Below are 14,986 nucleotides of genomic sequence, written 5' to 3'. Positions count from 1 at the left end.
CCTGATACCTTTCCTGAGGGGGAGCAAGATTGACACAGTCTCCTGCAGCAGACTCCTGCAGCAGATCTGCTGTTTCACTTTGTATCATGCGCAGTCCTGTCCTGCAAATTCCCAGGAATGAGTCTGGGGGAACTTTGGATGGGTCTTTGGTGGATTATGACACCTCCCAATGGCCTCTCATGTGAATGTCCCATGGATGTGCCCTTCCTGGGGTAGGGGGAGGTATACAGCTCAGCCAGTTTGGATGAGGGAGGATGGGTGTCCACTGCCTCTGATCAGAGGTTGTGCCACACACCCAAAATTCTCCTCTCTCCACCTTGGTTGGTGGGGAGTGTGTGCAAACCTGGCCTCAGCAGATGAGCCTGCGGGCTATGGCCTCCCCCAGTCTGAACTCAGCTAGACCTGATTTTCAGGACAGCTGCTGGGTTTGGCTTTCTTGTGGATACATTTTTCTCCCTCAGCCTTGTTTGCCTTTACTTAGACCTGAAATGATTGAACAATGGAACAATGGTGTCACCTTTATCTTAAATTCCCTTAGGTGTCTTAACTCACAGTCCAAATTTTCCCTCAGGAGGCACGTTTAGGTACAGCTGTCACAGCTACTCTATAAAGATTTCAAAAGTCCTTCACACCAAAGTTTAAGCCATGAACCATAACATTTTAGTTTCTGACATCTACTCAGTGGATATTCTCTACAGGCAATCACTACAAAAACATTCTGACTGTGAATTTTGAACATTATGGAGAAGCAGAAGATTTAAATTCCAGTGCATACTTAAATTTTCAGAGGCATTCCTCCAATTTTGGGCTAACAACATGCAAACATGAAATATTTATATTTCAGGGAACAGTGCGAGTCTTTCTGACTTGGTTTAACTTGTTTTAAAATTTCCAAAGAAGCCTTTATGTGCAAAAGGTCATTCCTGCTAAAGCTTAAATTAGATATGAAGTTCATTATTTCTTAATTATTTTCTGCACATTAATTCAACTAATTCTAGAATCAAGCTTTGTCTTTTCCAACACTGAATTATGCATAATGCAAATTAATTTAAGAATACTTTCAGCAAGTAGAGCTGATGGTTCAGATGCCATTGTTTTTGTAAAATGGAATTGAGATTAGTAGTCTAAAAGATGTGGAGAGTAGGATCTGTATCACGGGGTAGTTTTTCCAGTTGTTTTAAGAACTGACAGGACTTGGTTCCTGGATAAAATGTTTAGCAAGGTCCCAGGACACCCATAGTCAAAGCAATTCAATCTGCATTCTCATTGTGCTGTGAGTGGTCATTTCCCCAGTGCTATCTGGCAAGTGTCAGCAGTGACAGCTTTACGAACCATGAACTCCAGTGGAAAACTGCAGTTACTTATCTGGTTTCATCACTGTACAGAAAACAGGGGCAAGTCAGGCATTTCCAAACTCTCCATGTTTATAGCAAAGTATTAATGGAAAACCTCAGTAGCTTTTTTTCCTCTCTTGCACCCCTAATATTTGTTGTACTGTTCACAATATCAAATGTTGTCTGCTTCATTACTTGGTCCAAAATATCCTGGTTTAAGATGCTCCCACTTTTTCTTTCCATTCCATATCATACCACTGTTGTTTACTGTTCCATCCATACTGTTTGTGCCTCCTTAACCAGACACATTTTGTTGGCAGCAGCTACTTGTGGAGTCATTTGGTGAGTGGGAGCAGCAAACTGATTTAGGTTTTAAAATGAGTAATCCCGCCTTCTGTCCTCATTACAAGAAGGGCATGGAATAGTTTAAGTTGGTATTTCCACCAAACTCTTCTTATCATGAAATCACCTCTTGACACTCACAAGTTTTTTTTGTTTTATTAATAGTCACATTTATTTGGAGAACATAAAGAGGCAATTTTTATTTATTTTTTGCAAGGAAGATGATGAAACTAAAAGAAATGCTTTATTGTATAAAATTGTTTCAAACACATTAAGCATTGTAAATGAGCAAGTAAAGAAACAAGACAGAGGGAAAGGTGCAGAACTTCAGTGACACATTTCTGAGTCACATACACTAAAGCAGCTGTCTTCTACATGACATCTTTTTTTTGAGTCCTACTGCATCTTGTGTAAATTGCTGAATTTGCAGCTAATTATCTGATTGCATACAAATTGTGCATAATGGGTGGTACTATAACCACAAAATATTTTTTCTTCCTAGAAATAAGTGCAGCCAACAATGGAAATAAGGTATTTGCAAAAAAAAAAAAAAAAAAAAAAGAAAAAGAAAAAAAAAAGAAAGAAAAATCATGTAAGGAAGATGAAAATATATTGGTGACTATGACCACATTTCTATGTTGTATGACATATACATCTTTGGTTTTACTTACTAATTGTATAAATAATTGTACAGAACAAAAAAAAAAACAAAAACAAAAAAAAAAAAAAACAAAAAGACAAAACATCACAGGTGCTCATCTCAGGTAAAAGCCAAAGAGAAAAGAAGGTAAATATATATAAGTATTCCCTTTCTATGAGATGTTTTTCATTTTACCCATGACAAACAAGCTCTAAGAAATTTTGGTGTATAGCAGTAACTATATTATAAAGTAGCTACTTTTAAAGACAAGATATCTACAAATAGTTCAAATAGCATTGTAAATACAAAAGGATTTTGTACACATGCTGGTAATGGAAACCAAATTTAATATCTCAGGGCATTTGGATATTAAAATGAAAATATTCCCAGAAATCTTCACAAAATCAAACCATTAAAGAATTAAATATTTTTTATAAATGACCTTTATGATTCACCATAAATGTAGGGTTAATGTTGGCTATCACAGTGCTTGTGGAATTAGTCTTAATCTCAAATACAATTCTATTCTATTACATGTATAGATATGCATAATTTTTATTTTTTTTACTCACATTTTATTAAACTAAGCAATTTAGTAAAGTTACATTAAAAGTTATTGTAAAGAGCAGGAGACAATCTTCTGGCATTAAAAAAAGCAGAAAATAATTCAAAGCAGAAGAGAATTCAAATAAATAAATAAATCTGAATCCTTAGGTCAATATATTAAATCAGGTATAAAAGAAAAAGTAGCTAAATAAGAACAATTGAAAGCCTGTGCTGAGGAGCTCAGCCTTGGAAATTGTTCTTAATTGAAACAATTTAAGTTCCAATAGCAAAATCATTTACTTTCTGAAACTGAACAAAGTCATAATTTTTGCTCTAAGGAATTTGTGAAGATCAAATCATACTATGAATCACTTACTAAATTACAATTTAATTAATAATATAACTTAGTCTTCATTTTAATATCTGTTCCCTTGAGGGAATCGTTAGAGTGCTGGACATCTCTCATCTGTATTTTTGTGTTGGGGGCTTGTTCCCCAGCAGTTTTTAAAGACATAATCTTTTCATGAAAGGCAGGTACTGATATTCATGAACATAATTTGCCTTGAAATGTAGTTGAAATCCTGCCTTTCATCCTGTTTGACAACTTTTTTGGTACTTCTATCTGCATATAATGAAAGCAAATTTCACATGGACTATGTTTACAATGTCTGCCAATGATTTTTAGTCAAAAATCTAATAGTACATGGAAGTTGTCATTCAGGTGTAAGACAGTGCTTTTCTCCTTTTATCCATTTTCACAAGAGTGGACTGGTGGAAAAATTCAATAAATTTAATTATGGTGTTTTATATTAATTAAAGAAAATGTTATGGAGAGAAGAACAAGGCACTGGAAGGATTTTAGACCATAAATGTGGATATATGTTGCTTACATTGGTGGTCTCCTAATATGGAATATGTTCATAAGCTACATGATTATCTAGTTTATGCAGTGACTGGAAATAGTTGCCAATATAATAGTGTAGACTGGAACAATTTTTAGACTAAGATATGATAGGAAAGGCTTGGAAAAGGTAGAGGGAGTTCAGCTGGGCTCTTTGAAGCTTTCTAGTTATTTATGCTTTACACAATTACTATAAAAATAACCAGTGATCACTCCAAGACTACTGTTAGATTTGAGGTCTTACAATGCAGCTCTCTGGTTACTCTTGACTCAAACTCACCAGTGTTGGGGGACACAGAACACATACCATGATCTTGTTGGTGTAAGGATAACAACACTTTGCATCTTCAGTGCTGCCCTGCACATCTGCTGGTATACCGCTATGTATGTGTAGCTATTTATTTCTTTATATATACACAATACATATGCATAAAAGATACATTCAAGACATGTAAGATTATTTCCATTTACAATAAAAGCCATTTTAAATAATTGCATATCATATTTTAAATTAGATCATGTCATTTATAAATTAACACATATATAAGGAAGTTTGTTTGTTTATTTCTTTAATCTATACCAAAAACTAAAATAATGTCTAAGTAATCTATGCCCTCCTTGAAAAAGAGGCAGGGGTTATTCAAAAGAGAATATATTTCTCTCAATTTAAACTTACATTTATGGTTTTTTACCTTTGTAATTTATAAAGTAAGCTGAAATCTTGAAAGCTTTATATCCCCAATATTCAATATATTTATATTCTACATATCTTTGTGATTGGAGGATGAAATAGTAGCATAAAATATGCAACTCAAGCAGACAGCCTTTATATTTATTGGATAAAAAAGCTTAAATGAACTGTAGAATGGAAATGTATGGCTCCAAAAATGCACCATTTACTGAAAACATATATTGTAAAAGTTTTATATCACCCTGTTTCTGTATATTTCTGTATATTTCTGTATATTTCTGTATATTTCTGTATATTTCTGTATATTTCTGTATATTTCTGTATATTTCTGTATATGTCTATATTTATGTTCAGAATGGTTATTTTCAATAAGCTAGGCAGACTCACTGGCAGACTCTTCAGTTTTGTTTTTTTTTCCTTGGCCACAGGTGTACTCCAAGGCTAGTGGTTTTCTACATAGGTGCATGAGGATGTCTTGATTACTTTCTCTGTCAGAAGTTAAAATAAAGATTTAATCTATCTATGGAAAACTTCATAGTGTTTGAATAGAAATCTTGGCAAAATATTTACTTGTGGAGTTAAGTCATCAGTTCTAATTTAATATTTTGTTATTTTTCTGTTTTCTTGTCTTTTGAAATATTACGGTCTAAAATCTATAGCTATAGAAGAGTTTCTGGTATGTGGCGTGTGGATGATATTGCCAAAGTAATGCAGGTCATCTTCAGGCTGCCTTTGTGCAGCCATACTGTCAGTGCTGACTAACAAGCAGTTCAGGTTGGTACATGAGCAGGTTCTCAAAGAAAATTTTTACCTGCCAAGAAAGACGTGATTAGAAACAACTGGCAAATTAAATTATAGCTCAGAGTGGTATGCCTGTTTCCTCTGATGCTTTCTTGCAAATGCATGCATGCAAATAGGATAATTAGATCTCAAATTAGAATTCATGTTGCAGTCATAGCAGACCTTAAGAGTAATTTTTTTGTTGTTGGTTTTTTGGGTTTTTTTGTTTGTTTGTTTTCAGTCCTCTATTAGGCATAAAAGGGTTTGTTACAGGAGTATTTGTGATTTGTTGCTCTGTTTTTAAGTACTCAATAGTTAACTTACTCTGTAATATAAGTTAATTGTCTGTCCATGCACAATGTTTAACCAACTGTGCTTAAAAATCCAGCCCTGTTTGCCTTTGAAAATTAGAAAAAAAACCCCACTGCTGAACATTTTTTCTTGCAATCTATCGTATTCAGTTTACAGTTCTAATATAGTTCTTTTCTGTTAACATTTCTCTGTGAATGGCTGAATGCAACTGATATATAAATATTTTGTCCTTTAAAAGTATTACCCTGAATCTCCAGCCTAACACTGACAGGATGACCTGTATGAGGGTATTGTCCAAATAGTTTAAGAGCAAACACATTTGTTTGCATGTAACCCATAGATGTTAGCAGGCCCAAAGAGGCTCCCATAGCAGGAGGTAAGTACTCAATTTTCAGAAGCTAAGTATACCAGATTTATCTGTAAATTGCAGAAATGCCTGTCTAGGGGAGAAGCCTACCTGAAATCACCACTCAGATAGGGGAGGATTAGATTACATCTGGTCAATTGTAACTGGCAAAATTTATCCTCTTTAATGTGCTGAAAAACAAAGAATCAAGAGGTGAACTTTGTAGTACAACTAATGCAATGCAGCTTGTATTTTTCAGCAGCTGCACATAGCTAGATGATTCAGATATGCAGTGGAAAACCACAGGAGGACTGGTGAACAGTTAAAGATTTTACTTCCTTTTAGCGCCTTTGAGGCAGGAGGCTAGAAGGTGATACTTATATTATATGTGAGGAAAGTTAAAGAGATTGGCTGGCCTAGTCATTACTGATGAGTCTAGCTTGAAAAGCAAGCTGGAGGAAATGCATGCAGTAGTGAGGGGCAGTTTGCTTCACAGGATGGATTACAATCTGTTCCTTGTTGTGTGCTTCTACAGGTGTAAAAGTCTGTTAATCACTATAAAAACAATTTCTGAAATACCAGTGAAGTAAGTAGTAGTGTCACTGATATTGCAGAAGACTTCATGTGTTTCTGAAGGTAGATGCTTAGGCATGACTTCAGAAATTTCAGATCTGTGAATCTTGAAATAGAGGCAAGCACTGGTTCGTTAAGAACATTCAGAGGACTTAAAATCCATAGTTATATCCCAATATGAATGCCATGAGAAAATTTAAACCAAACTAAAGAGAATGAGAAAGTTTTGTCTTGTGGTTCATAGCTCATGTAAAAAAGCCATCTTTTATTACAGGCACCCAAATGCTATTTTAAAGACTCTCCAGCAGTTGTTTAATGCAGTTTCCTAGTATGGAATAATCTCATTTACATATAGATTAAGAACCTATTTATGGCATCTGTGATACAACAAACAATTGTGGGGGTCACAAAATCTTTATTGTATTTGTTCAGTGCTGTTTGATTTCTGTTCACATTATAGTACCATTAATGTTGCCACTTTAGCATACAGCATACGTCAAACATTTCTTAGTAAAATGACCTAACTTCATGAAAACCTTATCAATAGTCAAGTGTTAGTTTTAATTACTTAATCTAAATATACTTTGAGACTTAAGCAAATTGGGGCATCACATATTGCAATTCTACTGCCTACTGGAGAAATATCAGACATATGTTTTCTATTATAAAAGCAGTCACAGTGTCACAATATTAAAACTAACATATAAGCATAGTTATATGTAAACTAGGAGTGCATTTAAATTGTAGGGTTTTTTATATAAAGCAGAAAATACAAAGAAGGTTTCATCTTTGAGATTGCTACATTTTCTAAAGTTTATGATCAACACTGAAAACTAAAGTTTTCAGCTGTTAGGATAATTACCTTTGTATCCTGAAGCCATTCTTTTAAGTAAAATGTTTCAGAAGAGTCCATAAGAATGATGCATATGTGGTCACATTCTCATTGCTACAGAATGAAACTACTTGCAGGATCTGTTGGTAATACTCATTTGATTTTAATTGATATTTTTTCTTTTTTTTTTAACTTCAACAATTTAAAACATTTTTAAAATTTTATTTTATTGTTTCAAAGCAATATAATTGCTTTGTCATATAGGGTTTTTTTTATTTGATTTCTTTACCTTATTATGCCACATGTTCCATATATTCTCTGTTGGAGATTCTATTCTGTGTCCATTTTCTTAATTCCATTTTCTATTAAATATACCCTATACTGTTTTCAGGAATTGTTGTTAATGTGTGCAACTCATAACCTTTTAACTGGTTGACTTTGAGATTTAATGGTGTATACTTAATATAGAATTAACATAGGTTTTTGCATTTATAATAGAATTTCTAGGTAATACATCAGTTGTGTGATCTCTTCTTGCTTCAGCTGTCTATGGAAACATTTGTCCACCTTTTTCATGTTTTTTGTTTTTTTTTTTTTTTTCTTTAAGAGAAGCCCACTTTTGCTACATCTCTAAATTAAGAGAAGAAAGTGAACATAAATTTCTGAAATTTAGGAGAGTTTTCTCAACAGGTATAATGAGGTTAATTTATACAATCAGCCTACATGATGGGGCATAGGCAAGTGTGCAGCAGTTACTAGGACAGAGGCAAGTTCAGAAACTAAAGTGAATGAAAAACTTCATCTGAGAAGGCAACAACTAAGACATTGGATCTGAAGATGCCAAAACCATACTAAGACTGCAATCATGTAGCCAAGGGTCATATTACAATGCTTCTGTCAAAGACTACTGAAATAATACTGTGCAAGAGTCTTTGATATGTCTGAACTTCAAACAAGTGAAATGTGTGTTTCTATGATGGTTTATTTATTCATGTAGTAAACAGCATACTTAATAAGAGTAAACTATTTTTTGTAAGTTTTTTTTTTCTTTTTTATAAAGTCTAGAAATGTATAGGTTTTTCCAAGTTCTTTTGTTTAGAAGATACCATTTGCCTATCTTCTTTCTTCAATTTATAAGAGAATGCAATGTCTTTGTGATGTTTTTCTGCCTGCTTGGAACCAAAAGTAAAATCTGTTTCATGAATTCAATAGAGCACTTAATTCACTCTCCACTAACATCCAGCCAAAAAGAAAGCATGGAGGATCTAAAAAATGGTGCCAGCTTTTCAATTCCATGAGGGAGGACAAGCAGGTTCAAACTGAAGAAAAGTTAGGGAAAAGCATCCATCTATCCCTAACATATTTAGACAGGGAGATCTAGAGCATGAAGAATACATAGATTCCTTAGAGTGATGACTAGCTGTCATTATAGTGATGTGAAAAGAAGCAGAAGAGTGTTTTAGAAGATTTATGTGGCAATTTAGTTTAAACTGATAATCTGGATTGAGCAAACTCCATTTCCTGAGAGAAACTAGAAGTGCATAGAAGAGAAAAAAATTAAAAAGAAATTAAAGAAGGGGAAACTCCCCTGCCCAAACTCAGAAAAAATCCATGCCCAAAACATATTCCTCTTGTAAAATCAGCTGGACTTTTTTCATAAAAAAGGGGGTAAAGATACTTTTCATCTTTCAAAGAACTCTGATTATGATACTTACTAGGTAAAAAATTGCTCCCCACAATAGTTTTTAACAGTAGTCATTGTAAGTCTCTGAAATCAAGAAGGTACTTTGTCTGATGCTCATGCCTATTAAGTACTTCACAACAAAGCTGTTACAAACACAAAACCTAATATTGCTATACTTTGGTCACCAGGAAAAATGCTCTTGCCAATGTACACAAACATACCATGTCTTTTTCATTAAGTGTGCCCTATGACATTTCATCCAGAAATATGCTTACTGGAGAATAAAGAGAGGAATGTTTAATGATTTGTGATTAAAATCAGAGGAAATCAGAAATATCAAAATGGAACCTTGATGTTTTGCAAAAAACATGTTTTTTAAGAAGGGGAAGACTGGTTTGCCATATGAAAGGGTTAAAAAAAACAGCTACACAAAATGCAGACAATGCTGAGAAATGGATCACTTCTTACCACCACAATGCAGCAGTTTAGACCTGGCTTGTTTAATATTTCACATGAAGAATCCTCAGAGACTGACTTGACAGACACTGCATTTTTGGAGTAAACCAACAACTTCAAAAGCAGAGAGTCACCACTCCAGATGGTATATACACAGAAGTGTAAAAAAGCTTAACTGTGCAGTGACTGAGTGACAATAGAAAGATACAGTCCCTTACTCTAAACAGCCGAATGGCTCAAATGTTTGTTAAGCAGAAATTTAACTGTGCACTGATTTTACCGAATCATGCAGAATCGTTGAGATGGGAAGGGACCTCTGGAGGCCACCTGGTCCCACCCTGCTGCTCAGGCAGGGCCACGTAAGGTCACTTGTTCAGGACCATGTCCAGATGGCTTGTGAAGATCTCTGAGGATGAAGACTCCACAAGTGCTCTGGGCAGTGCGTGCCAGTGTTCAGTCACCCTCACAGTAAAACAAGTGAGTTTTCCATCTGAAACATCTACGTCTATGTCCATTTCCCTCTTGTTCTTTTAATTAGAGTTTAGCTACATATTTTATCTTTAAATGTTATAAATGTTCTCTTGGAAATTTTAAACCAGTCAGGTCTTTACATCAATATGTGACAACTTGCTGTTCAGAAATAATTAAAAAATAGGAATTAGAATGCCATGAAATAATGAAACATACCCAGTATGTTGTCTACAAAAAAAAAAAACCCAAAAAAATAAAACAAACATCTGTCACTCAGTTCTTCATTTCAATTGTAGATGTTAAAAATGTAATGAATAAAAGAAATTTGTGAACATGCTATATTCAGACTTGCCAAAGTTTGTTCATTTGATTTCATATGGAAGAGCCTGTAGAGAAAGCAAAATGTTGACGGAAAAAGAGGCAATGAAGATATAGATGTAATTTTATATAGAGATATATAAAATACATATAAAATATGTAAAAAATATACATTTTGGTCCATGCTGCTAACTACAACTCTTAACATGTCCAGTTCCAAATTTAGAATATTTATATAACAACCAGGGTGAAAAGCTTTTCAACAGCATCGAGTTTCTATAACTCCTATTGATTGTTCAGTTAAAAGAGATAATTAGAGGATTTTTAAACATGTTGAATCATTCAGTGGATGCAAATCTCTGTTTCTGGGAAAATGTATTATTCAGATGGCTAATATTGTGTATACCATACAAAATAATTGGCGGCGAATTTTTATTTTTGAAGGCAATACTTTTACACTTGACCAAGCATCAGCAACTCTTAATTTCCAGTTTACCAGTTTTATAACCTGTATCAGAAAATATCACCTATGGACTGAAATTTTTTGCTTCCATTTTTCCTTTATTAGAGGAAACTAGATTTTTCTTTGGCCAAATATGATCATTACATTTAGATTCTTAGTGTGAAGCAGTTCCTATCCTCAATAATAAAGTCAGTGATGGTATGTATAGTAAAGTGTTTTGGTTTGAAAAGACAGGTGTCTGCTAAGGAAGGCAGGAGCCTCTCTTGAAACAGAAAATGTAAACCCCCTCCCTCTGAATTATTATAATTTTTAAATTAAGGGGCTCTCAGGTAATGATAAGGGAGTAGGAATAACAGTTATTTATTAGGAAAAATAAAAATGCAGTAATACAAAAAATACTGACAGAGTAAGAAAACAACCTGACACCCTGTGGGTCAGGGTGTTGGCAGCAGTCCCATTAAATGGTGGCTGCAATCCTCCTGAAGAGACAGATGGGGTTCTGTTGTAGCAATGATCCAGGAGAAGGTGAAGCTATCCTTTGAAGGTCCAGTGGTAGTGTAGATGGGCCTGGCCTTCCTCTGGGAATCCAGTGGAGAAAACAGCTGCTTGTCTGGGAATCCAGTGTGAAAAGGCTGCTTGTGGTATTCCAAAACTCAGATTATATTCAGGTAGGACTGTTTGGCTCCTCCCCCTGGGTGGAACATCTCACAACGGGATGATGTAATTTTGTCAGCCATGCACTGGGACTTAATTGCCCATTAACAGAAGATATTTCCCAGAGGGAGGATGGGTCATTGAAGAGATAAAGAAAACTGCCCCACCTGGTTTTAACAGGTGCCCAATTAACAGCAGATAACTGCCCCACCTCTAACAGATGGCAATAGAATACACACCCTCAGCCATATTTTGCATTTGTAACCTAAGATATAAAGTTAGCTGTTTTTAACATGTAAGATGGAAAAAATGTAATTTCTTTATTGGATGCTGTGTAAATATGAGGAGGTTTTACAAATCACTTAACATTTGACAAAAATGGAATCAGGCAGAAAAAAAAAAAAGAAAGATGTCCAAACATAGAAAGTTTGTTCAGTAAATTGAAATTGAAGATTGAAAATGGAAAACTTTGATTTTAATCTGTGTCAAAGGGTATCTTTTCAGGTTTTTTTTTAAAGGCAAGTTTTATTAAATATTTATCTTAGAAATTGATTATTTGCATATTCTGCTTCTTGTTCGTCCCAATCTTCTGATGTAATCACTTCTTAAGAAGACTGAGTTAAAAATGCAGTATTATATATTTGAGAGTCTTTATCCTCATATATCAAACTCAGGAAAGGCTGAAATGTATTTTCAGCAACAGCCACCTGATGTATTGTGCAAACAACTACTTCATGTGACCTTTCAGAGAAAATATATTCCATGTTTGTTATTGTCATCCAATTAAAAACAAACCAAAAAATTCCAATTCTTTACATACCTATCCATTTCTCAATTACAAGCTAAAATTCTGTTCATGTTGCCCTGTAAGATGATAAGTCAGTCTCAGACACCTCCAGCTTTCAACGGAATGGAATATGAGGTGCTGTAAAAAGAATACCACTATTGTAATAAAAGACCTCATATATGAAACATGAAATATGAATCAACCTATTTTATACTCACAAGCTAAAAATCTTGTGTTTTTAAGCTTTAGTTAATTCAGTTATGAAAATGTTCTGAAAACCCAAAGGAGCTTAAGTCCAGGATTTACATGTCTAAAGTGGTTCACGATTATTCCAGGAAAAAATAGTAAATACCATACACAATCATTTTTGCAAGTTCCTACAAGGTAATTCCATCCTTAACCAGAAGAAGAAAGTAGAGTCATTTAGGGAGTTTGTGGATGAGTTTACAAACCTGTCCATGATAAGCAGAATTTGTTGCACAGTTCAATTTATGATTCAGTACACAAAGTAGTCAAGAACATAAAAGTGTATCTATCCACGAGGAAACTCACACTGTCTCATTCAGAGAAACATTTACAGATGATGGTTAGGTGTTATATAGATAAAAATGCTTGTGGATTTGTGGTGGTTTTGGTTTTATTGATTGGAGGATGATCCTGATGTTGCCACAATTCCCCCAGTAAATTAAATCATCTAGACCAAAATGAGGCTTTGAACCAAAAAAAAAAAGAGATTTCCATTTTTTCAGAGAGTGAATGCTGGGCTTTTCACTGATTAATAAATTGAGTTGAATATCTAAAAGAAACTCAGAAAATAAATTTTAAGTAAATCCCTGAAGTTTTATTTGTAATTGGACTGAGTGAGCAGTGTATAAGACAAAGAAGGAATCAAAAATGCTAATTGTTTTTCATTATTTATATAATTGTGAAGGGAAAACTATAATGAAATCAAGGTGCTGTGCCTCATCAGAGTTGTGACCTGATTTCAAATATCTCCTCTGATTCTCTTGTACATTGGCCTTTTATTGAAAGATTTAACTTTCTGAAGTGTGTGGCTACTTCTAAAGGACTCTTGAGTTAATGCAGGGGAGAAGAAGACGCAGAAAGCAAATAATGTTTACATGTTTAGTAATTAGGTAGTGCAAGACTAAATATGCATTTGAAAAGTAATCAAATACTGCACCAAATTTATATATAGCTAAAACAATTTTTGTGCATCGTATCAAAGGTAGAATCCTGTGTCTAACCTTGACTTCATGGTTTTCCTGGATCTAATTGACCTTTAAGTAGTAACACCAATATTAAAATATGTCATAACAAAATACACAGAAAACAAAAGTGTGTTCTTTTTGTATCTAAAAAAATGTTTTCGTCCATCATGTAGCCACAATATACTCTTAGCTGGAACAGCAACAGATTTAACAACAGGGTGAATGTTTTTCACTTTTCCTAGGTAATTAAGGTTTTAAAATCCCTATTTTCAAAATTAATTTTGTTGTTTAAGAATACAGGACAGCTAAAACACAAGGAAAAAAAGAATACAGGACAGCTAAAACACAAGGAAAAAAGAAAATAAGACAATCATTTGATAAGACTAATAAAAAAGCTGGATGAGAATTTGTTTTACAAATCTTTAGAAATATTTTTCTTTCTTACAGTCTGAGTGTTCACATGTCTGTAAGACAGTTGCATACTCTTAAGTGTGTTTGTATGTAAAAGCCAGAAAGACGGAAACTTAAAAAATATTTTATTAATAACTTAGTACCTCACTTCAGAGGTTTTGCATGGTCTTCAAAAGAGGTATGATTCTGCTGAAGTTATAAGAGCAATGTTACTTATTTTCATGAGCAAGCTGGTCTTCCTTAAGTCGACTAAATTCTTTGCTGGTTACATGTACAGTTAAAAAATAATATATGTCCCCAGATTCTTTCATTTTCCATTCAACCACTTTTTGCCATATTTTTTTGATTAACTCTGTGTTCATGTTTTTCTTTTTATTTTAACAAAATAAGAATAATTGTTAGATTAAAAATATAGTAAGCCTATGTGAATGAATCTATCATGCACTGTAACTTGTGCAAAAGTACTGTGCCAAACTGTAGTGTCAGAGAGGAATTTAGTGGAATACAGATTTAGATATAATTGGCAGTTAGCTTGACATGCTTGAATCTTCCAGGATAATATGCACAAAGTACCACTCACTGGTAGAGGTTTATTTGTTTTATGCTGCTTTTTTTTAGCCATATCTGTGAGAAAGAAAGAATAGAACATGTTTTCTTTCCTTGTAAAGCCTCCCAGCTTCAGAAACTGAGTGTCATTAATAGTGATAGGAGAAACCTTCAAGAAAAAAAATGTCATTTGAAGCTAATGAATGCACCTACTCATTTAAGATATTTTTCTCCCAAATTAGAAGCTCTCATTTATTGTCTTTATTTTCATTATACCCTGGTCTTATTTCAAATCCATTCCAAATAATCACATCCCAAAAAAATTTTTGATTCTCCTCTTTCTCTCTCTCTAACCTCTGTCATCTAAGCAGATGTAGCACTGCATGCTTTCCCAAGAACTTTTAAGCACTCTCTCTGACACAGTCTGAACCCCAAATGCACAGGCCCAGGTAATTCTATTCATACATGCATGTATATATATGGTTTGTATTCACAAGCTTTGACATTTTTACTGGTCTATCTGAATACACTTGTAGCCATGTCATTTCCTAATGATATAAAATTTCTAACTCGTATTGATCCTACCTCCTACTGCTCTTCATTAAATCCTTGGAGATCAGTGTTCTTCTCTTAAAATACATTATTCATTCATTACTAACACCATAAAAGCCCTGGAGTCCTAGAAAAG

At 34.0% G+C, this 14,986-nt stretch overlaps 1 protein-coding gene across 4 annotated transcripts in view; it reads left to right on the top strand.

Moving 5' to 3' along the window:
* The window catches only part of MGAT4C (MGAT4 family member C), a 321,254-nt gene that overhangs the window by 164,061 nt on the left and 142,207 nt on the right, over positions 1-14,986 (top strand). The gene's annotated exons all lie outside the window — the stretch shown is intronic.

This window comes from Lonchura striata, chromosome 1A, assembly GCF_050655825.1.
Source record: "Lonchura striata isolate lonStrDom1 chromosome 1A, ASM5065582v1, whole genome shotgun sequence".
In the NCBI taxonomy this organism is placed as follows: Eukaryota; Metazoa; Chordata; class Aves; order Passeriformes; family Estrildidae; genus Lonchura; species Lonchura striata.
This window is presented reverse-complemented; position numbering and strand designations above follow the sequence as displayed.